Genomic DNA, 27,103 nt, shown 5'->3' with positions numbered 1-27,103 from the left:
CCGCAAGTGCCATCTTTGGAGCGTGCCCGCTGCCGCTCGCTACAAAGCTCCCCTCCCGGCTGAACCAAAGGCCAATTCCTGTCACTACACCAGCGGAGGAATCCACAGCCAGCGGGCCCAGGGGGAACTCGGCCGGTGTGTCCAAAGCAGCCAAGCAAAGATATCAGGACGCCAAATCAAGAGTTAAGGGTTTAAACGGAGAGAGGAAAACGAAAAAACAAAGACCAAGGAAGGAACCCCCCCCCTCCCCTCCTCTCTTTTAAAAAAGGCTCACAACAAATCCCAGATACCAAAAGCCAGCAGCAAAGCGAGCGGCTTCCCTTTGGCAGCTTCTAGATGGGGCCACAAGGGGGCACCAACAGGCTGTGCTTGCTTGAGAGTCCCTCGCAGCAGGCAGCAAAAGGAGACTCGCACACCTGTTGGCTCGTGGAGCCCCCCAAGCAGCAGCGTGTATCTGTCTATTTTTGACCAGAGCAAATCAGGGGAAAGCGCGAACGCAGTCCCCCACTACCACAAATTATGCAGTCGAGTTTCCCGCATTTGGGGAAATCGCAGGGGTCAGCACACCCGGAGTGCAATGGATGAGCCTCACCCTGGGAGAACCACCTTAGTGATCATGGTATCTCCCCTGCCAGGTAAGTATGAGTTGGGAGCGCGCCGGCTCGACGGGCGCCCCTCCGGCGCAGGCCCGCTACATCGCGGAGTCTCGGGCGGTGGGGTGAGGCGGGATCCGGGGCCAAAGCCAGGCGTTCCTTCGAGAGGGTGCCACCGAGGCCAGCAGCCTGGGAGCCGGCTACACCCCTTCCATCCCCCCCATGGCAGGCCAAGCTCAAGGCGAAGGCCGTCGTCCAAGATGCACAGCAAGCCAGAGTCATTTGCATAGCGGGGCGGCGGCTTCGGAGCCCAACGTGCGTTCGACGCCTGTAAACAGGCAGAAGGCTGCAGCTCCGGCTGCTCGCTCAGGGCGGCAGGAAGAGGCCCGGCGTCGGAGGCTCAACGTCGGCAGCCCCACCAGGCGGCCGCAAAAAAGGGCCCGGCCGTGCACTTCCTGCTGCTGCAGCCGCAAGTGCCATCTTTGGAGCGTGCCCGCTGCCGCTCGCTACAAAGCTCCCCTCCCGGCTGAACCAAAGGCCAATTCCTGTCACTACACCAGCGGAGGAATCCACAGCCAGCGGGCCCAGGGGGAACTCGGCCGGTGTGTCCAAAGCAGCCAAGCAAAGATATCAGGACGCCAAATCAAGAGTTAAGGGTTTAAACGGAGAGAGGAAAACGAAAAAACAAAGACCAAGGAAGGAACCCCCCCCTCCCCCTCCCCTCCTCTCTTTTAAAAAAGGCTCACAACAAATCCCAGATACCAAAAGCCAGCAGCAAAGCGAGCGGCTTCCCTTTGGCAGCTTCTAGATGGGGCCACAAGGGGGCACCAACAGGCTGTGCTTGCTTGAGAGTCCCTCGCAGCAGGCAGCAAAAGGAGACTCGCACACCTGTTGGCTCGTGGAGCCCCCCAAGCAGCAGCGTGTATCTGTCTATCTTTGACCAGAGCAAATCAGGGGAAAGCGCGAACGCAGTCCCCCACTACCACAAATTATGCAGTCGAGTTTCCCGCATTTGGGGAAATCGCAGGGGTCAGCACACCCGGCGTGCAATGGATGAGCCTCACCCTGGGAGAACCACCTTAGTGATCATGGTATCTCCCCTGCCAGGTAAGTATGAGTTGGGAGCGCGCCGGCTCGACGGGCGCCCCTCCGGCGCAGGCCCGCTACATCGCGGAGTCTCGGGCGGTGGGGTGAGGCGGGATCCGGGGCCAAAGCCAGGCGTTCCTTCGAGAGGGTGCCACCGAGGCCAGCAGCCTGGGAGCCGGCTACACCCCTTCCATCCCCCCCATGGCAGGCCAAGCTCAAGGCGAAGGCCGTCGTCCAAGATGCACAGCAAGCCAGAGTCATTTGCATAGCGGGGCGGCGGCTTCGGAGCCCAACGTGCGTTCGACGCCTGTAAACAGGCAGAAGGCTGCAGCTCCGGCTGCTCGCTCAGGGCGGCAGGAAGAGGCCCGGCGTCGGAGGCTCAACGTCGGCAGCCCCACCAGGCGGCCGCAAAAAAGGGCCCGGCCGTGCACTTCCTGCTGCTGCAGCCGCAAGTGCCATCTTTGGAGCGTGCCCGCTGCCGCTCGCTACAAAGCTCCCCTCCCGGCTGAACCAAAGGCCAATTCCTGTCACTACACCAGCGGAGGAATCCACAGCCAGCGGGCCCAGGGGGAACTCGGCCGGTGTGTCCAAAGCAGCCAAGCAAAGATATCAGGACGCCAAATCAAGAGTTAAGGGTTTAAACGGAGAGAGGAAAACGAAAAAACAAAGACCAAGGAAGGAACCCCCCCCTCCCCTCCCCTCCTCTCTTTTAAAAAAGGCTCACAACAAATCCCAGATACCAAAAGCCAGCAGCAAAGCGAGCGGCTTCCCTTTGGCAGCTTCTAGATGGGGCCACAAGGGGGCACCAACAGGCTGTGCTTGCTTGAGAGTCCCTCGCAGCAGGCAGCAAAAGGAGACTCGCACACCTGTTGGCTCGTGGAGCCCCCCAAGCAGCAGCGTGTATCTGTCTATCTTTGACCAGAGCAAATCAGGGGAAAGCGCGAACGCAGTCCCCCACTACCACAAATTATGCAGTCGAGTTTCCCGCATTTGGGGAAATCGCAGGGGTCAGCACACCCGGAGTGCAATGGATGAGCCTCACCCTGGGAGAACCACCTTAGTGATCATGGTATCTCCCCTGCCAGGTAAGTATGAGTTGGGAGCGCGCCGGCTCGACGGGCGCCCCTCCGGCGCAGGCCCGCTACATCGCGGAGTCTCGGGCGGTGGGGTGAGGCGGGATCCGGGGCCAAAGCCAGGCGTTCCTTCGAGAGGGTGCCACCGAGGCCAGCAGCCTGGGAGCCGGCTACACCCCTTCCATCCCCCCCATGGCAGGCCAAGCTCAAGGCGAAGGCCGTCGTCCAAGATGCACAGCAAGCCAGAGTCATTTGCATAGCGGGGCGGCGGCTTCGGAGCCCAACGTGCGTTCGACGCCTGTAAACAGGCAGAAGGCTGCAGCTCCGGCTGCTCGCTCAGGGCGGCAGGAAGAGGCCCGGCGTCGGAGGCTCAACGTCGGCAGCCCCACCAGGCGGCCGCAAAAAAGGGCCCGGCCGTGCACTTCCTGCTGCTGCAGCCGCAAGTGCCATCTTTGGAGCGTGCCCGCTGCCGCTCGCTACAAAGCTCCCCTCCCGGCTGAACCAAAGGCCAATTCCTGTCACTACACCAGCGGAGGAATCCACAGCCAGCGGGCCCAGGGGGAACTCGGCCGGTGTGTCCAAAGCAGCCAAGCAAAGATATCAGGACGCCAAATCAAGAGTTAAGGGTTTAAACGGAGAGAGGAAAACGAAAAAACAAAGACCAAGGAAGGAACCCCCCCCTCCCCTCCCCTCCCCTCCTCTCTTTTAAAAAAGGCTCACAACAAATCCCAGATACCAAAAGCCAGCAGCAAAGCGAGCGGCTTCCCTTTGGCAGCTTCTAGATGGGGCCACAAGGGGGCACCAACAGGCTGTGCTTGCTTGAGAGTCCCTCGCAGCAGGCAGCAAAAGGAGACTCGCACACCTGTTGGCTCGTGGAGCCCCCCAAGCAGCAGCGTGTATCTGTCTATCTTTGACCAGAGCAAATCAGGGGAAAGCGCGAACGCAGTCCCCCACTACCACAAATTATGCAGTCGAGTTTCCCGCATTTGGGGAAATCGCAGGGGTCAGCACACCCGGCGTGCAATGGATGAGCCTCACCCTGGGAGAACCACCTTAGTGATCATGGTATCTCCCCTGCCAGGTAAGTATGAGTTGGGAGCGCGCCGGCTCGACGGGCGCCCCTCCGGCGCAGGCCCGCTACATCGCGGAGTCTCGGGCGGTGGGGTGAGGCGGGATCCGGGGCCAAAGCCAGGCGTTCCTTCGAGAGGGTGCCACCGAGGCCAGCAGCCTGGGAGCCGGCTACACCCCTTCCATCCCCCCCATGGCAGGCCAAGCTCAAGGCGAAGGCCGTCGTCCAAGATGCACAGCAAGCCAGAGTCATTTGCATAGCGGGGCGGCGGCTTCGGAGCCCAACGTGCGTTCGACGCCTGTAAACAGGCAGAAGGCTGCAGCTCCGGCTGCTCGCTCAGGGCGGCAGGAAGAGGCCCGGCGTCGGAGGCTCAACGTCGGCAGCCCCACCAGGCGGCCGCAAAAAAGGGCCCGGCCGTGCACTTCCTGCTGCTGCAGCCGCAAGTGCCATCTTTGGAGCGTGCCCGCTGCCGCTCGCTACAAAGCTCCCCTCCCGGCTGAACCAAAGGCCAATTCCTGTCACTACACCAGCGGAGGAATCCACAGCCAGCGGGCCCAGGGGGAACTCGGCCGGTGTGTCCAAAGCAGCCAAGCAAAGATATCAGGACGCCAAATCAAGAGTTAAGGGTTTAAACGGAGAGAGGAAAACGAAAAAACAAAGACCAAGGAAGGAACCCCCCCCTCCCCTCCCCTCCCCTCCTCTCTTTTAAAAAAGGCTCACAACAAATCCCAGATACCAAAAGCCAGCAGCAAAGCGAGCGGCTTCCCTTTGGCAGCTTCTAGATGGGGCCACAAGGGGGCACCAACAGGCTGTGCTTGCTTGAGAGTCCCTCGCAGCAGGCAGCAAAAGGAGACTTGCACACCTGTTGGCTCGTGGAGCCCCCCAAGCAGCAGCGTGTATCTGTCTATCTTTGACCAGAGCAAATCAGGGGAAAGCGCGAACGCAGTCCCCCACTACCACAAATTATGCAGTCGAGTTTCCCGCATTTGGGGAAATCGCAGGGGTCAGCACACCCGGCGTGCAATGGATGAGCCTCACCCTGGGAGAACCACCTTAGTGATCATGGTATCTCCCCTGCCAGGTAAGTATGAGTTGGGAGCGCGCCGGCTCGACGGGCGCCCCTCCGGCGCAGGCCCGCTACATCGCGGAGTCTCGGGCGGTGGGGTGAGGCGGGATCCGGGGCCAAAGCCAGGCGTTCCTTCGAGAGGGTGCCACCGAGGCCAGCAGCCTGGGAGCCGGCTACACCCCTTCCATCCCCCCCATGGCAGGCCAAGCTCAAGGCGAAGGCCGTCGTCCAAGATGCACAGCAAGCCAGAGTCATTTGCATAGCGGGGCGGCGGCTTCGGAGCCCAACGTGCGTTCGACGCCTGTAAACAGGCAGAAGGCTGCAGCTCCGGCTGCTCGCTCAGGGCGGCAGGAAGAGGCCCGGCGTCGGAGGCTCAACGTCGGCAGCCCCACCAGGCGGCCGCAAAAAAGGGCCCGGCCGTGCACTTCCTGCTGCTGCAGCCGCAAGTGCCATCTTTGGAGCGTGCCCGCTGCCGCTCGCTACAAAGCTCCCCTCCCGGCTGAACCAAAGGCCAATTCCTGTCACTACACCAGCGGAGGAATCCACAGCCAGCGGGCCCAGGGGGAACTCGGCCGGTGTGTCCAAAGCAGCCAAGCAAAGATATCAGGACGCCAAATCAAGAGTTAAGGGTTTAAACGGAGAGAGGAAAACGAAAAAACAAAGACCAAGGAAGGAACCCCCCCCTCCCCTCCTCTCTTTTAAAAAAGGCTCACAACAAATCCCAGATACCAAAAGCCAGCAGCAAAGCGAGCGGCTTCCCTTTGGCAGCTTCTAGATGGGGCCACAAGGGGGCACCAACAGGCTGTGCTTGCTTGAGAGTCCCTCGCAGCAGGCAGCAAAAGGAGACTCGCACACCTGTTGGCTCGTGGAGCCCCCCAAGCAGCAGCGTGTATCTGTCTATTTTTGACCAGAGCAAATCAGGGGAAAGCGCGAACGCAGTCCCCCACTACCACAAATTATGCAGTCGAGTTTCCCGCATTTGGGGAAATCGCAGGGGTCAGCACACCCGGAGTGCAATGGATGAGCCTCACCCTGGGAGAACCACCTTAGTGATCATGGTATCTCCCCTGCCAGGTAAGTATGAGTTGGGAGCGCGCCGGCTCGACGGGCGCCCCTCCGGCGCAGGCCCGCTACATCGCGGAGTCTCGGGCGGTGGGGTGAGGCGGGATCCGGGGCCAAAGCCAGGCGTTCCTTCGAGAGGGTGCCACCGAGGCCAGCAGCCTGGGAGCCGGCTACACCCCTTCCATCCCCCCCATGGCAGGCCAAGCTCAAGGCGAAGGCCGTCGTCCAAGATGCACAGCAAGCCAGAGTCATTTGCATAGCGGGGCGGCGGCTTCGGAGCCCAACGTGCGTTCGACGCCTGTAAACAGGCAGAAGGCTGCAGCTCCGGCTGCTCGCTCAGGGCGGCAGGAAGAGGCCCGGCGTCGGAGGCTCAACGTCGGCAGCCCCACCAGGCGGCCGCAAAAAAGGGCCCGGCCGTGCACTTCCTGCTGCTGCAGCCGCAAGTGCCATCTTTGGAGCGTGCCCGCTGCCGCTCGCTACAAAGCTCCCCTCCCGGCTGAACCAAAGGCCAATTCCTGTCACTACACCAGCGGAGGAATCCACAGCCAGCGGGCCCAGGGGGAACTCGGCCGGTGTGTCCAAAGCAGCCAAGCAAAGATATCAGGACGCCAAATCAAGAGTTAAGGGTTTAAACGGAGAGAGGAAAACGAAAAAACAAAGACCAAGGAAGGAACCCCCCCCTCCCCTCCCCTCCCCTCCTCTCTTTTAAAAAAGGCTCACAACAAATCCCAGATACCAAAAGCCAGCAGCAAAGCGAGCGGCTTCCCTTTGGCAGCTTCTAGATGGGGCCACAAGGGGGCACCAACAGGCTGTGCTTGCTTGAGAGTCCCTCGCAGCAGGCAGCAAAAGGAGACTCGCACACCTGTTGGCTCGTGGAGCCCCCCAAGCAGCAGCGTGTATCTGTCTATCTTTGACCAGAGCAAATCAGGGGAAAGCGCGAACGCAGTCCCCCACTACCACAAATTATGCAGTCGAGTTTCCCGCATTTGGGGAAATCGCAGGGGTCAGCACACCCGGCGTGCAATGGATGAGCCTCACCCTGGGAGAACCACCTTAGTGATCATGGTATCTCCCCTGCCAGGTAAGTATGAGTTGGGAGCGCGCCGGCTCGACGGGCGCCCCTCCGGCGCAGGCCCGCTACATCGCGGAGTCTCGGGCGGTGGGGTGAGGCGGGATCCGGGGCCAAAGCCAGGCGTTCCTTCGAGAGGGTGCCACCGAGGCCAGCAGCCTGGGAGCCGGCTACACCCCTTCCATCCCCCCCATGGCAGGCCAAGCTCAAGGCGAAGGCCGTCGTCCAAGATGCACAGCAAGCCAGAGTCATTTGCATAGCGGGGCGGCGGCTTCGGAGCCCAACGTGCGTTCGACGCCTGTAAACAGGCAGAAGGCTGCAGCTCCGGCTGCTCGCTCAGGGCGGCAGGAAGAGGCCCGGCGTCGGAGGCTCAACGTCGGCAGCCCCACCAGGCGGCCGCAAAAAAGGGCCCGGCCGTGCACTTCCTGCTGCTGCAGCCGCAAGTGCCATCTTTGGAGCGTGCCCGCTGCCGCTCGCTACAAAGCTCCCCTCCCGGCTGAACCAAAGGCCAATTCCTGTCACTACACCAGCGGAGGAATCCACAGCCAGCGGGCCCAGGGGGAACTCGGCCGGTGTGTCCAAAGCAGCCAAGCAAAGATATCAGGACGCCAAATCAAGAGTTAAGGGTTTAAACGGAGAGAGGAAAACGAAAAAACAAAGACCAAGGAAGGAACCCCCCCCTCCCCTCCTCTCTTTTAAAAAAGGCTCACAACAAATCCCAGATACCAAAAGCCAGCAGCAAAGCGAGCGGCTTCCCTTTGGCAGCTTCTAGATGGGGCCACAAGGGGGCACCAACAGGCTGTGCTTGCTTGAGAGTCCCTCGCAGCAGGCAGCAAAAGGAGACTCGCACACCTGTTGGCTCGTGGAGCCCCCCAAGCAGCAGCGTGTATCTGTCTATTTTTGACCAGAGCAAATCAGGGGAAAGCGCGAACGCAGTCCCCCACTACCACAAATTATGCAGTCGAGTTTCCCGCATTTGGGGAAATCGCAGGGGTCAGCACACCCGGAGTGCAATGGATGAGCCTCACCCTGGGAGAACCACCTTAGTGATCATGGTATCTCCCCTGCCAGGTAAGTATGAGTTGGGAGCGCGCCGGCTCGACGGGCGCCCCTCCGGCGCAGGCCCGCTACATCGCGGAGTCTCGGGCGGTGGGGTGAGGCGGGATCCGGGGCCAAAGCCAGGCGTTCCTTCGAGAGGGTGCCACCGAGGCCAGCAGCCTGGGAGCCGGCTACACCCCTTCCATCCCCCCCATGGCAGGCCAAGCTCAAGGCGAAGGCCGTCGTCCAAGATGCACAGCAAGCCAGAGTCATTTGCATAGCGGGGCGGCGGCTTCGGAGCCCAACGTGCGTTCGACGCCTGTAAACAGGCAGAAGGCTGCAGCTCCGGCTGCTCGCTCAGGGCGGCAGGAAGAGGCCCGGCGTCGGAGGCTCAACGTCGGCAGCCCCACCAGGCGGCCGCAAAAAAGGGCCCGGCCGTGCACTTCCTGCTGCTGCAGCCGCAAGTGCCATCTTTGGAGCGTGCCCGCTGCCGCTCGCTACAAAGCTCCCCTCCCGGCTGAACCAAAGGCCAATTCCTGTCACTACACCAGCGGAGGAATCCACAGCCAGCGGGCCCAGGGGGAACTCGGCCGGTGTGTCCAAAGCAGCCAAGCAAAGATATCAGGACGCCAAATCAAGAGTTAAGGGTTTAAACGGAGAGAGGAAAACGAAAAAACAAAGACCAAGGAAGGAACCCCCCCCTCCCCTCCCCTCCCCTCCCCTCCCCTCCCCTCCCCTCCTCTCTTTTAAAAAAGGCTCACAACAAATCCCAGATACCAAAAGCCAGCAGCAAAGCGAGCGGCTTCCCTTTGGCAGCTTCTAGATGGGGCCACAAGGGGGCACCAACAGGCTGTGCTTGCTTGAGAGTCCCTCGCAGCAGGCAGCAAAAGGAGACTCGCACACCTGTTGGCTCGTGGAGCCCCCCAAGCAGCAGCGTGTATCTGTCTATCTTTGACCAGAGCAAATCAGGGGAAAGCGCGAACGCAGTCCCCCACTACCACAAATTATGCAGTCGAGTTTCCCGCATTTGGGGAAATCGCAGGGGTCAGCACACCCGGCGTGCAATGGATGAGCCTCACCCTGGGAGAACCACCTTAGTGATCATGGTATCTCCCCTGCCAGGTAAGTATGAGTTGGGAGCGCGCCGGCTCGACGGGCGCCCCTCCGGCGCAGGCCCGCTACATCGCGGAGTCTCGGGCGGTGGGGTGAGGCGGGATCCGGGGCCAAAGCCAGGCGTTCCTTCGAGAGGGTGCCACCGAGGCCAGCAGCCTGGGAGCCGGCTACACCCCTTCCATCCCCCCCATGGCAGGCCAAGCTCAAGGCGAAGGCCGTCGTCCAAGATGCACAGCAAGCCAGAGTCATTTGCATAGCGGGGCGGCGGCTTCGGAGCCCAACGTGCGTTCGACGCCTGTAAACAGGCAGAAGGCTGCAGCTCCGGCTGCTCGCTCAGGGCGGCAGGAAGAGGCCCGGCGTCGGAGGCTCAACGTCGGCAGCCCCACCAGGCGGCCGCAAAAAAGGGCCCGGCCGTGCACTTCCTGCTGCTGCAGCCGCAAGTGCCATCTTTGGAGCGTGCCCGCTGCCGCTCGCTACAAAGCTCCCCTCCCGGCTGAACCAAAGGCCAATTCCTGTCACTACACCAGCGGAGGAATCCACAGCCAGCGGGCCCAGGGGGAACTCGGCCGGTGTGTCCAAAGCAGCCAAGCAAAGATATCAGGACGCCAAATCAAGAGTTAAGGGTTTAAACGGAGAGAGGAAAACGAAAAAACAAAGACCAAGGAAGGAACCCCCCCCTCCCCTCCTCTCTTTTAAAAAAGGCTCACAACAAATCCCAGATACCAAAAGCCAGCAGCAAAGCGAGCGGCTTCCCTTTGGCAGCTTCTAGATGGGGCCACAAGGGGGCACCAACAGGCTGTGCTTGCTTGAGAGTCCCTCGCAGCAGGCAGCAAAAGGAGACTCGCACACCTGTTGGCTCGTGGAGCCCCCCAAGCAGCAGCGTGTATCTGTCTATTTTTGACCAGAGCAAATCAGGGGAAAGCGCGAACGCAGTCCCCCACTACCACAAATTATGCAGTCGAGTTTCCCGCATTTGGGGAAATCGCAGGGGTCAGCACACCCGGAGTGCAATGGATGAGCCTCACCCTGGGAGAACCACCTTAGTGATCATGGTATCTCCCCTGCCAGGTAAGTATGAGTTGGGAGCGCGCCGGCTCGACGGGCGCCCCTCCGGCGCAGGCCCGCTACATCGCGGAGTCTCGGGCGGTGGGGTGAGGCGGGATCCGGGGCCAAAGCCAGGCGTTCCTTCGAGAGGGTGCCACCGAGGCCAGCAGCCTGGGAGCCGGCTACACCCCTTCCATCCCCCCCATGGCAGGCCAAGCTCAAGGCGAAGGCCGTCGTCCAAGATGCACAGCAAGCCAGAGTCATTTGCATAGCGGGGCGGCGGCTTCGGAGCCCAACGTGCGTTCGACGCCTGTAAACAGGCAGAAGGCTGCAGCTCCGGCTGCTCGCTCAGGGCGGCAGGAAGAGGCCCGGCGTCGGAGGCTCAACGTCGGCAGCCCCACCAGGCGGCCGCAAAAAAGGGCCCGGCCGTGCACTTCCTGCTGCTGCAGCCGCAAGTGCCATCTTTGGAGCGTGCCCGCTGCCGCTCGCTACAAAGCTCCCCTCCCGGCTGAACCAAAGGCCAATTCCTGTCACTACACCAGCGGAGGAATCCACAGCCAGCGGGCCCAGGGGGAACTCGGCCGGTGTGTCCAAAGCAGCCAAGCAAAGATATCAGGACGCCAAATCAAGAGTTAAGGGTTTAAACGGAGAGAGGAAAACGAAAAAACAAAGACCAAGGAAGGAACCCCCCCCTCCCCTCCCCTCCTCTCTTTTAAAAAAGGCTCACAACAAATCCCAGATACCAAAAGCCAGCAGCAAAGCGAGCGGCTTCCCTTTGGCAGCTTCTAGATGGGGCCACAAGGGGGCACCAACAGGCTGTGCTTGCTTGAGAGTCCCTCGCAGCAGGCAGCAAAAGGAGACTCGCACACCTGTTGGCTCGTGGAGCCCCACAAGCAGCAGCGTGTATCTGTCTATCTTTGACCAGAGCAAATCAGGGGAAAGCGCGAACGCAGTCCCCCACTACCACAAATTATGCAGTCGAGTTTCCCGCATTTGGGGAAATCGCAGGGGTCAGCACACCCGGCGTGCAATGGATGAGCCTCACCCTGGGAGAACCACCTTAGTGATCATGGTATCTCCCCTGCCAGGTAAGTATGAGTTGGGAGCGCGCCGGCTCGACGGGCGCCCCTCCGGCGCAGGCCCGCTACATCGCGGAGTCTCGGGCGGTGGGGTGAGGCGGGATCCGGGGCCAAAGCCAGGCGTTCCTTCGAGAGGGTGCCACCGAGGCCAGCAGCCTGGGAGCCGGCTACACCCCTTCCATCCCCCCCATGGCAGGCCAAGCTCAAGGCGAAGGCCGTCGTCCAAGATGCACAGCAAGCCAGAGTCATTTGCATAGCGGGGCGGCGGCTTCGGAGCCCAACGTGCGTTCGACGCCTGTAAACAGGCAGAAGGCTGCAGCTCCGGCTGCTCGCTCAGGGCGGCAGGAAGAGGCCCGGCGTCGGAGGCTCAACGTCGGCAGCCCCACCAGGCGGCCGCAAAAAAGGGCCCGGCCGTGCACTTCCTGCTGCTGCAGCCGCAAGTGCCATCTTTGGAGCGTGCCCGCTGCCGCTCGCTACAAAGCTCCCCTCCCGGCTGAACCAAAGGCCAATTCCTGTCACTACACCAGCGGAGGAATCCACAGCCAGCGGGCCCAGGGGGAACTCGGCCGGTGTGTCCAAAGCAGCCAAGCAAAGATATCAGGACGCCAAATCAAGAGTTAAGGGTTTAAACGGAGAGAGGAAAACGAAAAAACAAAGACCAAGGAAGGAACCCCCCCCTCCCCTCCCCTCCCCTCCTCTCCCCTCCTCTCTTTTAAAAAAGGCTCACAACAAATCCCAGATACCAAAAGCCAGCAGCAAAGCGAGCGGCTTCCCTTTGGCAGCTTCTAGATGGGGCCACAAGGGGGCACCAACAGGCTGTGCTTGCTTGAGAGTCCCTCGCAGCAGGCAGCAAAAGGAGACTCGCACACCTGTTGGCTCGTGGAGCCCCCCAAGCAGCAGCGTGTATCTGTCTATCTTTGACCAGAGCAAATCAGGGGAAAGCGCGAACGCAGTCCCCCACTACCACAAATTATGCAGTCGAGTTTCCCGCATTTGGGGAAATCGCAGGGGTCAGCACACCCGGAGTGCAATGGATGAGCCTCACCCTGGGAGAACCACCTTAGTGATCATGGTATCTCCCCTGCCAGGTAAGTATGAGTTGGGAGCGCGCCGGCTCGACGGGCGCCCCTCCGGCGCAGGCCCGCTACATCGCGGAGTCTCGGGCGGTGGGGTGAGGCGGGATCCGGGGCCAAAGCCAGGCGTTCCTTCGAGAGGGTGCCACCGAGGCCAGCAGCCTGGGAGCCGGCTACACCCCTTCCATCCCCCCCATGGCAGGCCAAGCTCAAGGCGAAGGCCGTCGTCCAAGATGCACAGCAAGCCAGAGTCATTTGCATAGCGGGGCGGCGGCTTCGGAGCCCAACGTGCGTTCGACGCCTGTAAACAGGCAGAAGGCTGCAGCTCCGGCTGCTCGCTCAGGGCGGCAGGAAGAGGCCCGGCGTCGGAGGCTCAACGTCGGCAGCCCCACCAGGCGGCCGCAAAAAAGGGCCCGGCCGTGCACTTCCTGCTGCTGCAGCCGCAAGTGCCATCTTTGGAGCGTGCCCGCTGCCGCTCGCTACAAAGCTCCCCTCCCGGCTGAACCAAAGGCCAATTCCTGTCACTACACCAGCGGAGGAATCCACAGCCAGCGGGCCCAGGGGGAACTCGGCCGGTGTGTCCAAAGCAGCCAAGCAAAGATATCAGGACGCCAAATCAAGAGTTAAGGGTTTAAACGGAGAGAGGAAAACGAAAAAACAAAGACCAAGGAAGGAACCCCCCCCTCCCCTCCCCTCCCCTCCCCTCCCCTCCCCTCCTCTCTTTTAAAAAAGGCTCACAACAAATCCCAGATACCAAAAGCCAGCAGCAAAGCGAGCGGCTTCCCTTTGGCAGCTTCTAGATGGGGCCACAAGGGGGCACCAACAGGCTGTGCTTGCTTGAGAGTCCCTCGCAGCAGGCAGCAAAAGGAGACTCGCACACCTGTTGGCTCGTGGAGCCCCCCAAGCAGCAGCGTGTATCTGTCTATCTTTGACCAGAGCAAATCAGGGGAAAGCGCGAACGCAGTCCCCCACTACCACAAATTATGCAGTCGAGTTTCCCGCATTTGGGGAAATCGCAGGGGTCAGCACACCCGGCGTGCAATGGATGAGCCTCACCCTGGGAGAACCACCTTAGTGATCATGGTATCTCCCCTGCCAGGTAAGTATGAGTTGGGAGCGCGCCGGCTCGACGGGCGCCCCTCCGGCGCAGGCCCGCTACATCGCGGAGTCTCGGGCGGTGGGGTGAGGCGGGATCCGGGGCCAAAGCCAGGCGTTCCTTCGAGAGGGTGCCACCGAGGCCAGCAGCCTGGGAGCCGGCTACACCCCTTCCATCCCCCCCATGGCAGGCCAAGCTCAAGGCGAAGGCCGTCGTCCAAGATGCACAGCAAGCCAGAGTCATTTGCATAGCGGGGCGGCGGCTTCGGAGCCCAACGTGCGTTCGACGCCTGTAAACAGGCAGAAGGCTGCAGCTCCGGCTGCTCGCTCAGGGCGGCAGGAAGAGGCCCGGCGTCGGAGGCTCAACGTCGGCAGCCCCACCAGGCGGCCGCAAAAAAGGGCCCGGCCGTGCACTTCCTGCTGCTGCAGCCGCAAGTGCCATCTTTGGAGCGTGCCCGCTGCCGCTCGCTACAAAGCTCCCCTCCCGGCTGAACCAAAGGCCAATTCCTGTCACTACACCAGCGGAGGAATCCACAGCCAGCGGGCCCAGGGGGAACTCGGCCGGTGTGTCCAAAGCAGCCAAGCAAAGATATCAGGACGCCAAATCAAGAGTTAAGGGTTTAAACGGAGAGAGGAAAACGAAAAAACAAAGACCAAGGAAGGAACCCCCCCCTCCCCTCCCCTCCCCTCCCCTCCCCTCCTCTCTTTTAAAAAAGGCTCACAACAAATCCCAGATACCAAAAGCCAGCAGCAAAGCGAGCGGCTTCCCTTTGGCAGCTTCTAGATGGGGCCACAAGGGGGCACCAACAGGCTGTGCTTGCTTGAGAGTCCCTCGCAGCAGGCAGCAAAAGGAGACTCGCACACCTGTTGGCTCGTGGAGCCCCCCAAGCAGCAGCGTGTATCTGTCTATCTTTGACCAGAGCAAATCAGGGGAAAGCGCGAACGCAGTCCCCCACTACCACAAATTATGCAGTCGAGTTTCCCGCATTTGGGGAAATCGCAGGGGTCAGCACACCCGGCGTGCAATGGATGAGCCTCACCCTGGGAGAACCACCTTAGTGATCATGGTATCTCCCCTGCCAGGTAAGTATGAGTTGGGAGCGCGCCGGCTCGACGGGCGCCCCTCCGGCGCAGGCCCGCTACATCGCGGAGTCTCGGGCGGTGGGGTGAGGCGGGATCCGGGGCCAAAGCCAGGCGTTCCTTCGAGAGGGTGCCACCGAGGCCAGCAGCCTGGGAGCCGGCTACACCCCTTCCATCCCCCCCATGGCAGGCCAAGCTCAAGGCGAAGGCCGTCGTCCAAGATGCACAGCAAGCCAGAGTCATTTGCATAGCGGGGCGGCGGCTTCGGAGCCCAACGTGCGTTCGACGCCTGTAAACAGGCAGAAGGCTGCAGCTCCGGCTGCTCGCTCAGGGCGGCAGGAAGAGGCCCGGCGTCGGAGGCTCAACGTCGGCAGCCCCACCAGGCGGCCGCAAAAAAGGGCCCGGCCGTGCACTTCCTGCTGCTGCAGCCGCAAGTGCCATCTTTGGAGCGTGCCCGCTGCCGCTCGCTACAAAGCTCCCCTCCCGGCTGAACCAAAGGCCAATTCCTGTCACTACACCAGCGGAGGAATCCACAGCCAGCGGGCCCAGGGGGAACTCGGCCGGTGTGTCCAAAGCAGCCAAGCAAAGATATCAGGACGCCAAATCAAGAGTTAAGGGTTTAAACGGAGAGAGGAAAACGAAAAAACAAAGACCAAGGAAGGAACCCCCCCCTCCCCTCCTCTCTTTTAAAAAAGGCTCACAACAAATCCCAGATACCAAAAGCCAGCAGCAAAGCGAGCGGCTTCCCTTTGGCAGCTTCTAGATGGGGCCACAAGGGGGCACCAACAGGCTGTGCTTGCTTGAGAGTCCCTCGCAGCAGGCAGCAAAAGGAGACTCGCACACCTGTTGGCTCGTGGAGCCCCCCAAGCAGCAGCGTGTATCTGTCTATTTTTGACCAGAGCAAATCAGGGGAAAGCGCGAACGCAGTCCCCCACTACCACAAATTATGCAGTCGAGTTTCCCGCATTTGGGGAAATCGCAGGGGTCAGCACACCCGGAGTGCAATGGATGAGCCTCACCCTGGGAGAACCACCTTAGTGATCATGGTATCTCCCCTGCCAGGTAAGTATGAGTTGGGAGCGCGCCGGCTCGACGGGCGCCCCTCCGGCGCAGGCCCGCTACATCGCGGAGTCTCGGGCGGTGGGGTGAGGCGGGATCCGGGGCCAAAGCCAGGCGTTCCTTCGAGAGGGTGCCACCGAGGCCAGCAGCCTGGGAGCCGGCTACACCCCTTCCATCCCCCCCATGGCAGGCCAAGCTCAAGGCGAAGGCCGTCGTCCAAGATGCACAGCAAGCCAGAGTCATTTGCATAGCGGGGCGGCGGCTTCGGAGCCCAACGTGCGTTCGACGCCTGTAAACAGGCAGAAGGCTGCAGCTCCGGCTGCTCGCTCAGGGCGGCAGGAAGAGGCCCGGCGTCGGAGGCTCAACGTCGGCAGCCCCACCAGGCGGCCGCAAAAAAGGGCCCGGCCGTGCACTTCCTGCTGCTGCAGCCGCAAGTGCCATCTTTGGAGCGTGCCCGCTGCCGCTCGCTACAAAGCTCCCCTCCCGGCTGAACCAAAGGCCAATTCCTGTCACTACACCAGCGGAGGAATCCACAGCCAGCGGGCCCAGGGGGAACTCGGCCGGTGTGTCCAAAGCAGCCAAGCAAAGATATCAGGACGCCAAATCAAGAGTTAAGGGTTTAAACGGAGAGAGGAAAACGAAAAAACAAAGACCAAGGAAGGAACCCCCCCCTCCCCTCCCCTCCCCTCCTCTCTTTTAAAAAAGGCTCACAACAAATCCCAGATACCAAAAGCCAGCAGCAAAGCGAGCGGCTTCCCTTTGGCAGCTTCTAGATGGGGCCACAAGGGGGCACCAACAGGCTGTGCTTGCTTGAGAGTCCCTCGCAGCAGGCAGCAAAAGGAGACTCGCACACCTGTTGGCTCGTGGAGCCCCCCAAGCAGCAGCGTGTATCTGTCTATCTTTGACCAGAGCAAATCAGGGGAAAGCGCGAACGCAGTCCCCCACTACCACAAATTATGCAGTCGAGTTTCCCGCATTTGGGGAAATCGCAGGGGTCAGCACACCCGGCGTGCAATGGATGAGCCTCACCCTGGGAGAACCACCTTAGTGATCATGGTATCTCCCCTGCCAGGTAAGTATGAGTTGGGAGCGCGCCGGCTCGACGGGCGCCCCTCCGGCGCAGGCCCGCTACATCGCGGAGTCTCGGGCGGTGGGGTGAGGCGGGATCCGGGGCCAAAGCCAGGCGTTCCTTCGAGAGGGTGCCACCGAGGCCAGCAGCCTGGGAGCCGGCTACACCCCTTCCATCCCCCCCATGGCAGGCCAAGCTCAAGGCGAAGGCCGTCGTCCAAGATGCACAGCAAGCCAGAGTCATTTGCATAGCGGGGCGGCGGCTTCGGAGCCCAACGTGCGTTCGACGCCTGTAAACAGGCAGAAGGCTGCAGCTCCGGCTGCTCGCTCAGGGCGGCAGGAAGAGGCCCGGCGTCGGAGGCTCAACGTCGGCAGCCCCACCAGGCGGCCGCAAAAAAGGGCCCGGCCGTGCACTTCCTGCTGCTGCAGCCGCAAGTGCCATCTTTGGAGCGTGCCCGCTGCCGCTCGCTACAAAGCTCCCCTCCCGGCTGAACCAAAGGCCAATTCCTGTCACTACACCAGCGGAGGAATCCACAGCCAGCGGGCCCAGGGGGAACTCGGCCGGTGTGTCCAAAGCAGCCAAGCAAAGATATCAGGACGCCAAATCAAGAGTTAAGGGTTTAAACGGAGAGAGGAAAACGAAAAAACAAAGACCAAGGAAGGAACCCCCCCCTCCCCTCCTCTCTTTTAAAAAAGGCTCACAACAAATCCCAGATACCAAAAGCCAGCAGCAAAGCGAGCGGCTTCCCTTTGGCAGCTTCTAGATGGGGCCACAAGGGGGCACCAACAGGCTGTGCTTGCTTGAGAGTCCCTCGCAGCAGGCAGCAAAAGGAGACTCGCACACCTGTTGGCTCGTGGAGCCCCCCAAGCAGCAGCGTGTATCTGTCTATTTTTGACCAGAGCAAATCAGGGGAAAGCGCGAACGCAGTCCCCCACTACCACAAATTATGCAGTCGAGTTTCCCGCATTTGGGGAAATCGCAGGGGTCAGCACACCCGGAGTGCAATGGATGAGCCTCACCCTGGGAGAACCACCTTAGTGATCATGGTATCTCCCCTGCCAGGTAAGTATGAGTTGGGAGCGCGCCGGCTCGACGGGCGCCCCTCCGGCGCAGGCCCGCTACATCGCGGAGTCTCGGGCGGTGGGGTGAGGCGGGATCCGGGGCCAAAGCCAGGCGTTCCTTCGAGAGGGTGCCACCGAGGCCAGCAGCCTGGGAGCCGGCTACACCCCTTCCATCCCCCCCATGGCAGGCCAAGCTCAAGGCGAAGGCCGTCGTCCAAGATGCACAGCAAGCCAGAGTCATTTGCATAGCGGGGCGGCGGCTTCGGAGCCCAACGTGCGTTCGACGCCTGTAAACAGGCAGAAGGCTGCAGCTCCGGCTGCTCGCTCAGGGCGGCAGGAAGAGGCCCGGCGTCGGAGGCTCAACGTCGGCAGCCCCACCAGGCGGCCGCAAAAAAGGGCCCGGCCGTGCACTTCCTGCTGCTGCAGCCGCAAGTGCCATCTTTGGAGCGTGCCCGCTGCCGCTCGCTACAAAGCTCCCCTCCCGGCTGAACCAAAGGCCAATTCCTGTCACTACACCAGCGGAGGAATCCACAGCCAGCGGGCCCAGGGGGAACTCGGCCGGTGTGTCCAAAGCAGCCAAGCAAAGATATCAGGACGCCAAATCAAGAGTTAAGGGTTTAAACGGAGAGAGGAAAACGAAAAAACAAAGACCAAGGAAGGAACCCCCCCCTCCCCTCCCCTCCCCTCCTCTCTTTTAAAAAAGGCTCACAACAAATCCCAGATACCAAAAGCCAGCAGCAAAGCGAGCGGCTTCCCTTTGGCAGCTTCTAGATGGGGCCACAAGGGGGCACCAACAGGCTGTGCTTGCTTGAGAGTCCCTCGCAGCAGGCAGCAAAAGGAGACTCGCACACCTGTTGGCTCGTGGAGCCCCCCAAGCAGCAGCGTGTATCTGTCTATCTTTGACCAGAGCAAATCAGGGGAAAGCGCGAACGCAGTCCCCCACTACCACAAATTATGCAGTCGAGTTTCCCGCATTTGGGGAAATCGCAGGGGTCAGCACACCCGGCGTGCAATGGATGAGCCTCACCCTGGGAGAACCACCTTAGTGATCATGGTATCTCCCCTGCCAGGTAAGTATGAGTTGGGAGCGCGCCGGCTCGACGGGCGCCCCTCCGGCGCAGGCCCGCTACATCGCGGAGTCTCGGGCGGTGGGGTGAGGCGGGATCCGGGGCCAAAGCCAGGCGTTCCTTCGAGAGGGTGCCACCGAGGCCAGCAGCCTGGGAGCCGGCTACACCCCTTCCATCCCCCCCATGGCAGGCCAAGCTCAAGGCGAAGGCCGTCGTCCAAGATGCACAGCAAGCCAGAGTCATTTGCATAGCGGGGCGGCGGCTTCGGAGCCCAACGTGCGTTCGACGCCTGTAAACAGGCAGAAGGCTGCAGCTCCGGCTGCTCGCTCAGGGCGGCAGGAAGAGGCCCGGCGTCGGAGGCTCAACGTCGGCAGCCCCACCAGGCGGCCGCAAAAAAGGGCCCGGCCGTGCACTTCCTGCTGCTGCAGCCGCAAGTGCCATCTTTGGAGCGTGCCCGCTGCCGCTCGCTACAAAGCTCCCCTCCCGGCTGAACCAAAGGCCAATTCCTGTCACTACACCAGCGGAGGAATCCACAGCCAGCGGGCCCAGGGGGAACTCGGCCGGTGTGTCCAAAGCAGCCAAGCAAAGATATCAGGACGCCAAATCAAGAGTTAAGGGTTTAAACGGAGAGAGGAAAACGAAAAAACAAAGACCAAGGAAGGAACCCCCCCCTCCCCTCCTCTCTTTTAAAAAAGGCTCACAACAAATCCCAGATACCAAAAGCCAGCAGCAAAGCGAGCGGCTTCCCTTTGGCAGCTTCTAGATGGGGCCACAAGGGGGCACCAACAGGCTGTGCTTGCTTGAGAGTCCCTCGCAGCAGGCAGCAAAAGGAGACTCGCACACCTGTTGGCTCGTGGAGCCCCCCAAGCAGCAGCGTGTATCTGTCTATTTTTGACCAGAGCAAATCAGGGGAAAGCGCGAACGCAGTCCCCCACTACCACAAATTATGCAGTCGAGTTTCCCGCATTTGGGGAAATCGCAGGGGTCAGCACACCCGGAGTGCAATGGATGAGCCTCACCCTGGGAGAACCACCTTAGTGATCATGGTATCTCCCCTGCCAGGTAAGTATGAGTTGGGAGCGCGCCGGCTCGACGGGCGCCCCTCCGGCGCAGGCCCGCTACATCGCGGAGTCTCGGGCGGTGGGGTGAGGCGGGATCCGGGGCCAAAGCCAGGCGTTCCTTCGAGAGGGTGCCACCGAGGCCAGCAGCCTGGGAGCCGGCTACACCCCTTCCATCCCCCCCATGGCAGGCCAAGCTCAAGGCGAAGGCCGTCGTCCAAGATGCACAGCAAGCCAGAGTCATTTGCATAGCGGGGCGGCGGCTTCGGAGCCCAACGTGCGTTCGACGCCTGTAAACAGGCAGAAGGCTGCAGCTCCGGCTGCTCGCTCAGGGCGGCAGGAAGAGGCCCGGCGTCGGAGGCTCAACGTCGGCAGCCCCACCAGGCGGCCGCAAAAAAGGGCCCGGCCGTGCACTTCCTGCTGCTGCAGCCGCAAGTGCCATCTTTGGAGCGTGCCCGCTGCCGCTCGCTACAAAGCTCCCCTCCCGGCTGAACCAAAGGCCAATTCCTGTCACTACACCAGCGGAGGAATCCACAGCCAGCGGGCCCAGGGGGAACTCGGCCGGTGTGTCCAAAGCAGCCAAGCAAAGATATCAGGACGCCAAATCAAGAGTTAAGGGTTTAAACGGAGAGAGGAAAACGAAAAAACAAAGACCAAGGAAGGAACCCCCCCCTCCCCTCCCCTCCCCTCCTCTCTTTTAAAAAAGGCTCACAACAAATCCCAGATACCAAAAGCCAGCAGCAAAGCGAGCGGCTTCCCTTTGGCAGCTTCTAGATGGGGCCACAAGGGGGCACCAACAGGCTGTGCTTGCTTGAGAGTCCCTCGCAGCAGGCAGCAAAAGGAGACTCGCACACCTGTTGGCTCGTGGAGCCCCCCAAGCAGCAGCGTGTATCTGTCTATCTTTGACCAGAGCAAATCAGGGGAAAGCGCGAACGCAGTCCCCCACTACCACAAATTATGCAGTCGAGTTTCCCGCATTTGGGGAAATCGCAGGGGTCAGCACACCCGGCGTGCAATGGATGAGCCTCACCCTGGGAGAACCACCTTAGTGATCATGGTATCTCCCCTGCCAGGTAAGTATGAGTTGGGAGCGCGCCGGCTCGACGGGCGCCCCTCCGGCGCAGGCCCGCTACATCGCGGAGTCTCGGGCGGTGGGGTGAGGCGGGATCCGGGGCCAAAGCCAGGCGTTCCTTCGAGAGGGTGCCACCGAGGCCAGCAGCCTGGGAGCCGGCTACACCCCTTCCATCCCCCCCATGGCAGGCCAAGCTCAAGGCGAAGGCCGTCGTCCAAGATGCACAGCAAGCCAGAGTCATTTGCATAGCGGGGCGGCGGCTTCGGAGCCCAACGTGCGTTCGACGCCTGTAAACAGGCAGAAGGCTGCAGCTCCGGCTGCTCGCTCAGGGCGGCAGGAAGAGGCCCGGCGTCGGAGGCTCAACGTCGGCAGCCCCACCAGGCGGCCGCAAAAAAGGGCCCGGCCGTGCACTTCCTGCTGCTGCAGCCGCAAGTGCCATCTTTGGAGCGTGCCCGCTGCCGCTCGCTACAAAGCTCCCCTCCCGGCTGAACCAAAGGCCAATTCCTGTCACTACACCAGCGGAGGAATCCACAGCCAGCGGGCCCAGGGGGAACTCGGCCGGTGTGTCCAAAGCAGCCAAGCAAAGATATCAGGACGCCAAATCAAGAGTTAAGGGTTTAAACGGAGAGAGGAAAACGAAAAAACAAAGACCAAGGAAGGAACCCCCCCCTCCCCTCCCCTCCTCTCTTTTAAAAAAGGCTCACAACAAATCCCAGATACCAAAAGCCAGCAGCAAAGCGAGCGGCTTCCCTTTGGCAGCTTCTAGATGGGGCCACAAGGGGGCACCAACAGGCTGTGCTTGCTTGAGAGTCCCTCGCAGCAGGCAGCAAAAGGAGACTCGCACACCTGTTGGCTCGTGGAGCCCCCCAAGCAGCAGCGTGTATCTGTCTATCTTTGACCAGAGCAAATCAGGGGAAAGCGCGAACGCAGTCCCCCACTACCACAAATTATGCAGTCGAGTTTCCCGCATTTGGGGAAATCGCAGGGGTCAGCACACCCGGCGTGCAATGGATGAGCCTCACCCTGGGAGAACCACCTTAGTGATCATGGTATCTCCCCTGCCAGGTAAGTATGAGTTGGGAGCGCGCCGGCTCGACGGGCGCCCCTCCGGCGCAGGCCCGCTACATCGCGGAGTCTCGGGCGGTGGGGTGAGGCGGGATCCGGGGCCAAAGCCAGGCGTTCCTTCGAGAGGGTGCCACCGAGGCCAGCAGCCTGGGAGCCGGCTACACCCCTTCCATCCCCCCCATGGCAGGCCAAGCTCAAGGCGAAGGCCGTCGTCCAAGATGCACAGCAAGCCAGAGTCATTTGCATAGCGGGGCGGCGGCTTCGGAGCCCAACGTGCGTTCGACGCCTGTAAACAGGCAGAAGGCTGCAGCTCCGGCTGCTCGCTCAGGGCGGCAGGAAGAGGCCCGGCGTCGGAGGCTCAACGTCGGCAGCCCCACCAGGCGGCCGCAAAAAAGGGCCCGGCCGTGCACTTCCTGCTGCTGCAGCCGCAAGTGCCATCTTTGGAGCGTGCCCGCTGCCGCTCGCTACAAAGCTCCCCTCCCGGCTGAACCAAAGGCCAATTCCTGTCACTACACCAGCGGAGGAATCCACAGCCAGCGGGCCCAGGGGGAACTCGGCCGGTGTGTCCAAAGCAGCCAAGCAAAGATATCAGGACGCCAAATCAAGAGTTAAGGGTTTAAACGGAGAGAGGAAAACGAAAAAACAAAGACCAAGGAAGGAACCCCCCCCTCCCCTCCCCTCCCCTCCTCTCTTTTAAAAAAGGCTCACAACAAATCCCAGATACCAAAAGCCAGCAGCAAAGCGAGCGGCTTCCCTTTGGCAGCTTCTAGATGGGGCCACAAGGGGGCACCAACAGGCTGTGCTTGCTTGAGAGTCCCTCGCAGCAGGCAGCAAAAGGAGACTCGCACACCTGTTGGCTCGTGGAGCCCCCCAAGCAGCAGCGTGTATCTGTCTATCTTTGACCAGAGCAAATCAGGGGAAAGCGCGAACGCAGTCCCCCACTACCACAAATTATGCAGTCGAGTTTCCCGCATTTGGGGAAATCGCAGGGGTCAGCACACCCGGAGTGCAATGGATGAGCCTCACCCTGGGAGAACCACCTTAGTGATCATGGTATCTCCCCTGCCAGGTAAGTATGAGTTGGGAGCGCGCCGGCTCGACGGGCGCCCCTCCGGCGCAGGCCCGCTACATCGCGGAGTCTCGGGCGGTGGGGTGAGGCGGGATCCGGGGCCAAAGCCAGGCGTTCCTTCGAGAGGGTGCCACCGAGGCCAGCAGCCTGGGAGCCGGCTACACCCCTTCCATCCCCCCCATGGCAGGCCAAGCTCAAGGCGAAGGCCGTCGTCCAAGATGCACAGCAAGCCAGAGTCATTTGCATAGCGGGGCGGCGGCTTCGGAGCCCAACGTGCGTTCGACGCCTGTAAACAGGCAGAAGGCTGCAGCTCCGGCTGCTCGCTCAGGGCGGCAGGAAGAGGCCCGGCGTCGGAGGCTCAACGTCGGCAGCCCCACCAGGCGGCCGCAAAAAAGGGCCCGGCCGTGCACTTCCTGCTGCTGCAGCCGCAAGTGCCATCTTTGGAGCGTGCCCGCTGCCGCTCGCTACAAAGCTCCCCTCCCGGCTGAACCAAAGGCCAATTCCTGTCACTACACCAGCGGAGGAATCCACAGCCAGCGGGCCCAGGGGGAACTCGGCCGGTGTGTCCAAAGCAGCCAAGCAAAGATATCAGGACGCCAAATCAAGAGTTAAGGGTTTAAACGGAGAGAGGAAAACGAAAAAACAAAGACCAAGGAAGGAACCCCCCCCTCCCCTCCCCTCCCCTCCCCTCCCCTCCCCTCCCCTCCCCTCCCCTCCCCTCCCCTCCCCTCCCCTCCCCTCCCCTCCCCTCCTCTCTTTTAAAAAAGGCTCACAACAAATCCCAGATACCAAAAGCCAGCAGCAAAGCGAGCGGCTTCCCTTTGGCAGCTTCTAGATGGGGCCACAAGGGGGCACCAACAGGCTGTGCTTGCTTGAGAGTCCCTCGCAGCAGGCAGCAAAAGGAGACTCGCACACCTGTTGGCTCGTGGAGCCCCCCAAGCAGCAGCGTGTATCTGTCTATCTTTGACCAGAGCAAATCAGGGGAAAGCGCGAACGCAGTCCCCCACTACCACAAATTATGCAGTCGAGTTTCCCGCATTTGGGGAAATCGCAGGGGTCAGCACACCCGGCGTGCAATGGATGAGCCTCACCCTGGGAGAACCACCTTAGTGATCATGGTATCTCCCCTGCCAGGTAAGTATGAGTTGGGAGCGCGCCGGCTCGACGGGCGCCCCTCCGGCGCAGGCCCGCTACATCGCGGAGTCTCGGGCGGTGGGGTGAGGCGGGATCCGGGGCCAAAGCCAGGCGTTCCTTCGAGAGGGTGCCACCGAGGCCAGCAGCCTGGGAGCCGGCTACACCCCTTCCATCCCCCCCATGGCAGGCCAAGCTCAAGGCGAAGGCCGTCGTCCAAGATGCACAGCAAGCCAGAGTCATTTGCATAGCGGGGCGGCGGCTTCGGAGCCCAACGTGCGTTCGACGCCTGTAAACAGGCAGAAGGCTGCAGCTCCGGCTGCTCGCTCAGGGCGGCAGGAAGAGGCCCGGCGTCGGAGGCTCAACGTCGGCAGCCCCACCAGGCGGCCGCAAAAAAGGGCCCGGCCGTGCACTTCCTGCTGCTGCAGCCGCAAGTGCCATCTTTGGAGCGTGCCCGCTGCCGCTCGCTACAAAGCTCCCCTCCCGGCTGAACCAAAGGCCAATTCCTGTCACTACACCAGCGGAGGAATCCACAGCCAGCGGGCCCAGGGGGAACTCGGCCGGTGTGTCCAAAGCAGCCAAGCAAAGATATCAGGACGCCAAATCAAGAGTTAAGGGTTTAAACGGAGAGAGGAAAACGAAAAAACAAAGACCAAGGAAGGAACCCCCCCCTCCCCTCCCCTCCCCTCCTCTCTTTTAAAAAAGGCTCACAACAAATCCCAGATACCAAAAGCCAGCAGCAAAGCGAGCGGCTTCCCTTTGGCAGCTTCTAGATGGGGCCACAAGGGGGCACCAACAGGCTGTGCTTGCTTGAGAGTCCCTCGCAGCAGGCAGCAAAAGGAGACTCGCACACCTGTTGGCTCGTGGAGCCCCCCAAGCAGCAGCGTGTATCTGTCTATCTTTGACCAGAGCAAATCAGGGGAAAGCGCGAACGCAGTCCCCCACTACCACAAATTATGCAGTCGAGTTTCCCGCATTTGGGGAAATCGCAGGGGTCAGCACACCCGGCGTGCAATGGATGAGCCTCACCCTGGGAGAACCACCTTAGTGATCATGGTATCTCCCCTGCCAGGTAAGTATGAGTTGGGAGCGCGCCGGCTCGACGGGCGCCCCTCCGGCGCAGGCCCGCTACATCGCGGAGTCTCGGGCGGTGGGGTGAGGCGGGATCCGGGGCCAAAGCCAGGCGTTCCTTCGAGAGGGTGCCACCGAGGCCAGCAGCCTGGGAGCCGGCTACACCCCTTCCATCCCCCCCATGGCAGGCCAAGCTCAAGGCGAAGGCCGTCGTCCAAGATGCACAGCAAGCCAGAGTCATTTGCATAGCGGGGCGGCGGCTTCGGAGCCCAACGTGCGTTCGACGCCTGTAAACAGGCAGAAGGCTGCAGCTCCGGCTGCTCGCTCAGGGCGGCAGGAAGAGGCCCGGCGTCGGAGGCTCAACGTCGGCAGCCCCACCAGGCGGCCGCAAAAAAGGGCCCGGCCGTGCACTTCCTGCTGCTGCAGCCGCAAGTGCCATCTTTGGAGCGTGCCCGCTGCCGCTCGCTACAAAGCTCCCCTCCCGGCTGAACCAAAGGCCAATTCCTGTCACTACACCAGCGGAGGAATCCACAGCCAGCGGGCCCAGGGGGAACTCGGCCGGTGTGTCCAAAGCAGCCAAGCAAAGATATCAGGACGCCAAATCAAGAGTTAAGGGTTTAAACGGAGAGAGGAAAACGAAAAAACAAAGACCAAGGAAGGAACCCCCCCCTCCCCTCCTCTCTTTTAAAAAAGGCTCACAACAAATCCCAGATACCAAAAGCCAGCAGCAAAGCGAGCGGCTTCCCTTTGGCAGCTTCTAGATGGGGCCACAAGGGGGCACCAACAGGCTGTGCTTGCTTGAGAGTCCCTCGCAGCAGGCAGCAAAAGGAGACTCGCACACCTGTTGGCTCGTGGAGCCCCCCAAGCAGCAGCGTGTATCTGTCTATTTTTGACCAGAGCAAATCAGGGGAAAGCGCGAACGCAGTCCCCCACTACCACAAATTATGCAGTCGAGTTTCCCGCATTTGGGGAAATCGCAGGGGTCAGCACACCCGGAGTGCAATGGATGAGCCTCACCCTGGGAGAACCACCTTAGTGATCATGGTATCTCCCCTGCCAGGTAAGTATGAGTTGGGAGCGCGCCGGCTCGACGGGCGCCCCTCCGGCGCAGGCCCGCTACATCGCGGAGTCTCGGGCGGTGGGGTGAGGCGGGATCCGGGGCCAAAGCCAGGCGTTCCTTCGAGAGGGTGCCACCGAGGCCAGCAGCCTGGGAGCCGGCTACACCCCTTCCATCCCCCCCATGGCAGGCCAAGCTCAAGGCGAAGGCCGTCGTCCAAGATGCACAGCAAGCCAGAGTCATTTGCATAGCGGGGCGGCGGCTTCGGAGCCCAACGTGCGTTCGACGCCTGTAAACAGGCAGAAGGCTGCAGCTCCGGCTGCTCGCTCAGGGCGGCAGGAAGAGGCCCGGCGTCGGAGGCTCAACGTCGGCAGCCCCACCAGGCGGCCGCAAAAAAGGGCCCGGCCGTGCACTTCCTGCTGCTGCAGCCGCAAGTGCCATCTTTGGAGCGTGCCCGCTGCCGCTCGCTACAAAGCTCCCCTCCCGGCTGAACCAAAGGCCAATTCCTGTCACTACACCAGCGGAGGAATCCACAGCCAGCGGGCCCAGGGGGAACTCGGCCGGTGTGTCCAAAGCAGCCAAGCAAAGATATCAGGACGCCAAATCAAGAGTTAAGGGTTTAAACGGAGAGAGGAAAACGAAAAAACAAAGACCAAGGAAGGAACCCCCCCCTCCCCTCCCCTCCCCTCCTCTCTTTTAAAAAAGGCTCACAACAAATCCCAGATACCAAAAGCCAGCAGCAAAGCGAGCGGCTTCCCTTTGGCAGCTTCTAGATGGGGCCACA

At 61.4% G+C, this 27,103-nt stretch overlaps 25 non-coding genes across 25 annotated transcripts; all 25 read right to left on the bottom strand.

Annotated features, from left to right (window-relative positions):
- Positions 1–479: 479 nt before the first annotated feature.
- LOC142287837 (U1 spliceosomal RNA) lies at positions 480–643 on the bottom strand. The gene has a single exon (XR_012748740.1). It is a non-coding gene; the product is annotated as a U1 spliceosomal RNA (small nuclear RNA).
- A 901-nt stretch (positions 644–1,544) lies between these two features.
- LOC142287803 (U1 spliceosomal RNA) lies at positions 1,545–1,708 on the bottom strand. Its single transcript, XR_012748707.1, has one exon. It is a non-coding gene; the product is annotated as a U1 spliceosomal RNA (small nuclear RNA).
- Positions 1,709–2,608: 900 nt separating this feature from the next.
- LOC142287836 (U1 spliceosomal RNA) lies at positions 2,609–2,772 on the bottom strand. Its single transcript, XR_012748739.1, has one exon. It is a non-coding gene; the product is annotated as a U1 spliceosomal RNA (small nuclear RNA).
- Positions 2,773–3,677: 905 nt separating this feature from the next.
- Positions 3,678–3,841, bottom strand: LOC142287802 (U1 spliceosomal RNA). Its single transcript, XR_012748706.1, has one exon. It is a non-coding gene; the product is annotated as a U1 spliceosomal RNA (small nuclear RNA).
- A 905-nt stretch (positions 3,842–4,746) lies between these two features.
- On the bottom strand, positions 4,747–4,910 carry LOC142287801 (U1 spliceosomal RNA). Its single transcript, XR_012748705.1, has one exon. It is a non-coding gene; the product is annotated as a U1 spliceosomal RNA (small nuclear RNA).
- Positions 4,911–5,805: 895 nt separating this feature from the next.
- Positions 5,806–5,969, bottom strand: LOC142287834 (U1 spliceosomal RNA). The gene has a single exon (XR_012748737.1). It is a non-coding gene; the product is annotated as a U1 spliceosomal RNA (small nuclear RNA).
- A 905-nt stretch (positions 5,970–6,874) lies between these two features.
- LOC142287799 (U1 spliceosomal RNA) lies at positions 6,875–7,038 on the bottom strand. Its single transcript, XR_012748704.1, has one exon. It is a non-coding gene; the product is annotated as a U1 spliceosomal RNA (small nuclear RNA).
- Positions 7,039–7,933: 895 nt separating this feature from the next.
- On the bottom strand, positions 7,934–8,097 carry LOC142287833 (U1 spliceosomal RNA). Its single transcript, XR_012748736.1, has one exon. It is a non-coding gene; the product is annotated as a U1 spliceosomal RNA (small nuclear RNA).
- Positions 8,098–9,022: 925 nt separating this feature from the next.
- Positions 9,023–9,186, bottom strand: LOC142287798 (U1 spliceosomal RNA). The gene has a single exon (XR_012748703.1). It is a non-coding gene; the product is annotated as a U1 spliceosomal RNA (small nuclear RNA).
- An 895-nt stretch (positions 9,187–10,081) lies between these two features.
- LOC142287832 (U1 spliceosomal RNA) lies at positions 10,082–10,245 on the bottom strand. The gene has a single exon (XR_012748735.1). It is a non-coding gene; the product is annotated as a U1 spliceosomal RNA (small nuclear RNA).
- Positions 10,246–11,145: 900 nt separating this feature from the next.
- On the bottom strand, positions 11,146–11,309 carry LOC142287797 (U1 spliceosomal RNA). The gene has a single exon (XR_012748702.1). It is a non-coding gene; the product is annotated as a U1 spliceosomal RNA (small nuclear RNA).
- Positions 11,310–12,224: 915 nt separating this feature from the next.
- LOC142287831 (U1 spliceosomal RNA) lies at positions 12,225–12,388 on the bottom strand. The gene has a single exon (XR_012748734.1). It is a non-coding gene; the product is annotated as a U1 spliceosomal RNA (small nuclear RNA).
- Positions 12,389–13,308: 920 nt separating this feature from the next.
- LOC142287796 (U1 spliceosomal RNA) lies at positions 13,309–13,472 on the bottom strand. Its single transcript, XR_012748701.1, has one exon. It is a non-coding gene; the product is annotated as a U1 spliceosomal RNA (small nuclear RNA).
- Positions 13,473–14,387: 915 nt separating this feature from the next.
- Positions 14,388–14,551, bottom strand: LOC142287795 (U1 spliceosomal RNA). The gene has a single exon (XR_012748700.1). It is a non-coding gene; the product is annotated as a U1 spliceosomal RNA (small nuclear RNA).
- Positions 14,552–15,446: 895 nt separating this feature from the next.
- Positions 15,447–15,610, bottom strand: LOC142287830 (U1 spliceosomal RNA). The gene has a single exon (XR_012748733.1). It is a non-coding gene; the product is annotated as a U1 spliceosomal RNA (small nuclear RNA).
- Positions 15,611–16,515: 905 nt separating this feature from the next.
- LOC142287794 (U1 spliceosomal RNA) lies at positions 16,516–16,679 on the bottom strand. The gene has a single exon (XR_012748699.1). It is a non-coding gene; the product is annotated as a U1 spliceosomal RNA (small nuclear RNA).
- An 895-nt stretch (positions 16,680–17,574) lies between these two features.
- On the bottom strand, positions 17,575–17,738 carry LOC142287829 (U1 spliceosomal RNA). Its single transcript, XR_012748732.1, has one exon. It is a non-coding gene; the product is annotated as a U1 spliceosomal RNA (small nuclear RNA).
- A 905-nt stretch (positions 17,739–18,643) lies between these two features.
- Positions 18,644–18,807, bottom strand: LOC142287793 (U1 spliceosomal RNA). The gene has a single exon (XR_012748698.1). It is a non-coding gene; the product is annotated as a U1 spliceosomal RNA (small nuclear RNA).
- An 895-nt stretch (positions 18,808–19,702) lies between these two features.
- Positions 19,703–19,866, bottom strand: LOC142287828 (U1 spliceosomal RNA). Its single transcript, XR_012748731.1, has one exon. It is a non-coding gene; the product is annotated as a U1 spliceosomal RNA (small nuclear RNA).
- A 905-nt stretch (positions 19,867–20,771) lies between these two features.
- LOC142287791 (U1 spliceosomal RNA) lies at positions 20,772–20,935 on the bottom strand. The gene has a single exon (XR_012748696.1). It is a non-coding gene; the product is annotated as a U1 spliceosomal RNA (small nuclear RNA).
- Positions 20,936–21,835: 900 nt separating this feature from the next.
- On the bottom strand, positions 21,836–21,999 carry LOC142287790 (U1 spliceosomal RNA). Its single transcript, XR_012748695.1, has one exon. It is a non-coding gene; the product is annotated as a U1 spliceosomal RNA (small nuclear RNA).
- Positions 22,000–22,904: 905 nt separating this feature from the next.
- Positions 22,905–23,068, bottom strand: LOC142287826 (U1 spliceosomal RNA). Its single transcript, XR_012748730.1, has one exon. It is a non-coding gene; the product is annotated as a U1 spliceosomal RNA (small nuclear RNA).
- A 970-nt stretch (positions 23,069–24,038) lies between these two features.
- LOC142287788 (U1 spliceosomal RNA) lies at positions 24,039–24,202 on the bottom strand. Its single transcript, XR_012748694.1, has one exon. It is a non-coding gene; the product is annotated as a U1 spliceosomal RNA (small nuclear RNA).
- Positions 24,203–25,107: 905 nt separating this feature from the next.
- Positions 25,108–25,271, bottom strand: LOC142287787 (U1 spliceosomal RNA). Its single transcript, XR_012748693.1, has one exon. It is a non-coding gene; the product is annotated as a U1 spliceosomal RNA (small nuclear RNA).
- An 895-nt stretch (positions 25,272–26,166) lies between these two features.
- LOC142287825 (U1 spliceosomal RNA) lies at positions 26,167–26,330 on the bottom strand. Its single transcript, XR_012748729.1, has one exon. It is a non-coding gene; the product is annotated as a U1 spliceosomal RNA (small nuclear RNA).
- Positions 26,331–27,103: the final 773 nt, after the last annotated feature.

The sequence above is a fragment of the Anomaloglossus baeobatrachus genome, unplaced genomic scaffold (genome assembly GCF_048569485.1).
Source record: "Anomaloglossus baeobatrachus isolate aAnoBae1 unplaced genomic scaffold, aAnoBae1.hap1 Scaffold_760, whole genome shotgun sequence".
NCBI classification, from domain to species: Eukaryota; Metazoa; Chordata; class Amphibia; order Anura; family Aromobatidae; genus Anomaloglossus; species Anomaloglossus baeobatrachus.
Note: the sequence above shows the minus strand (reverse complement) of the source record. Positions and strands in the feature narration are given on the sequence as shown.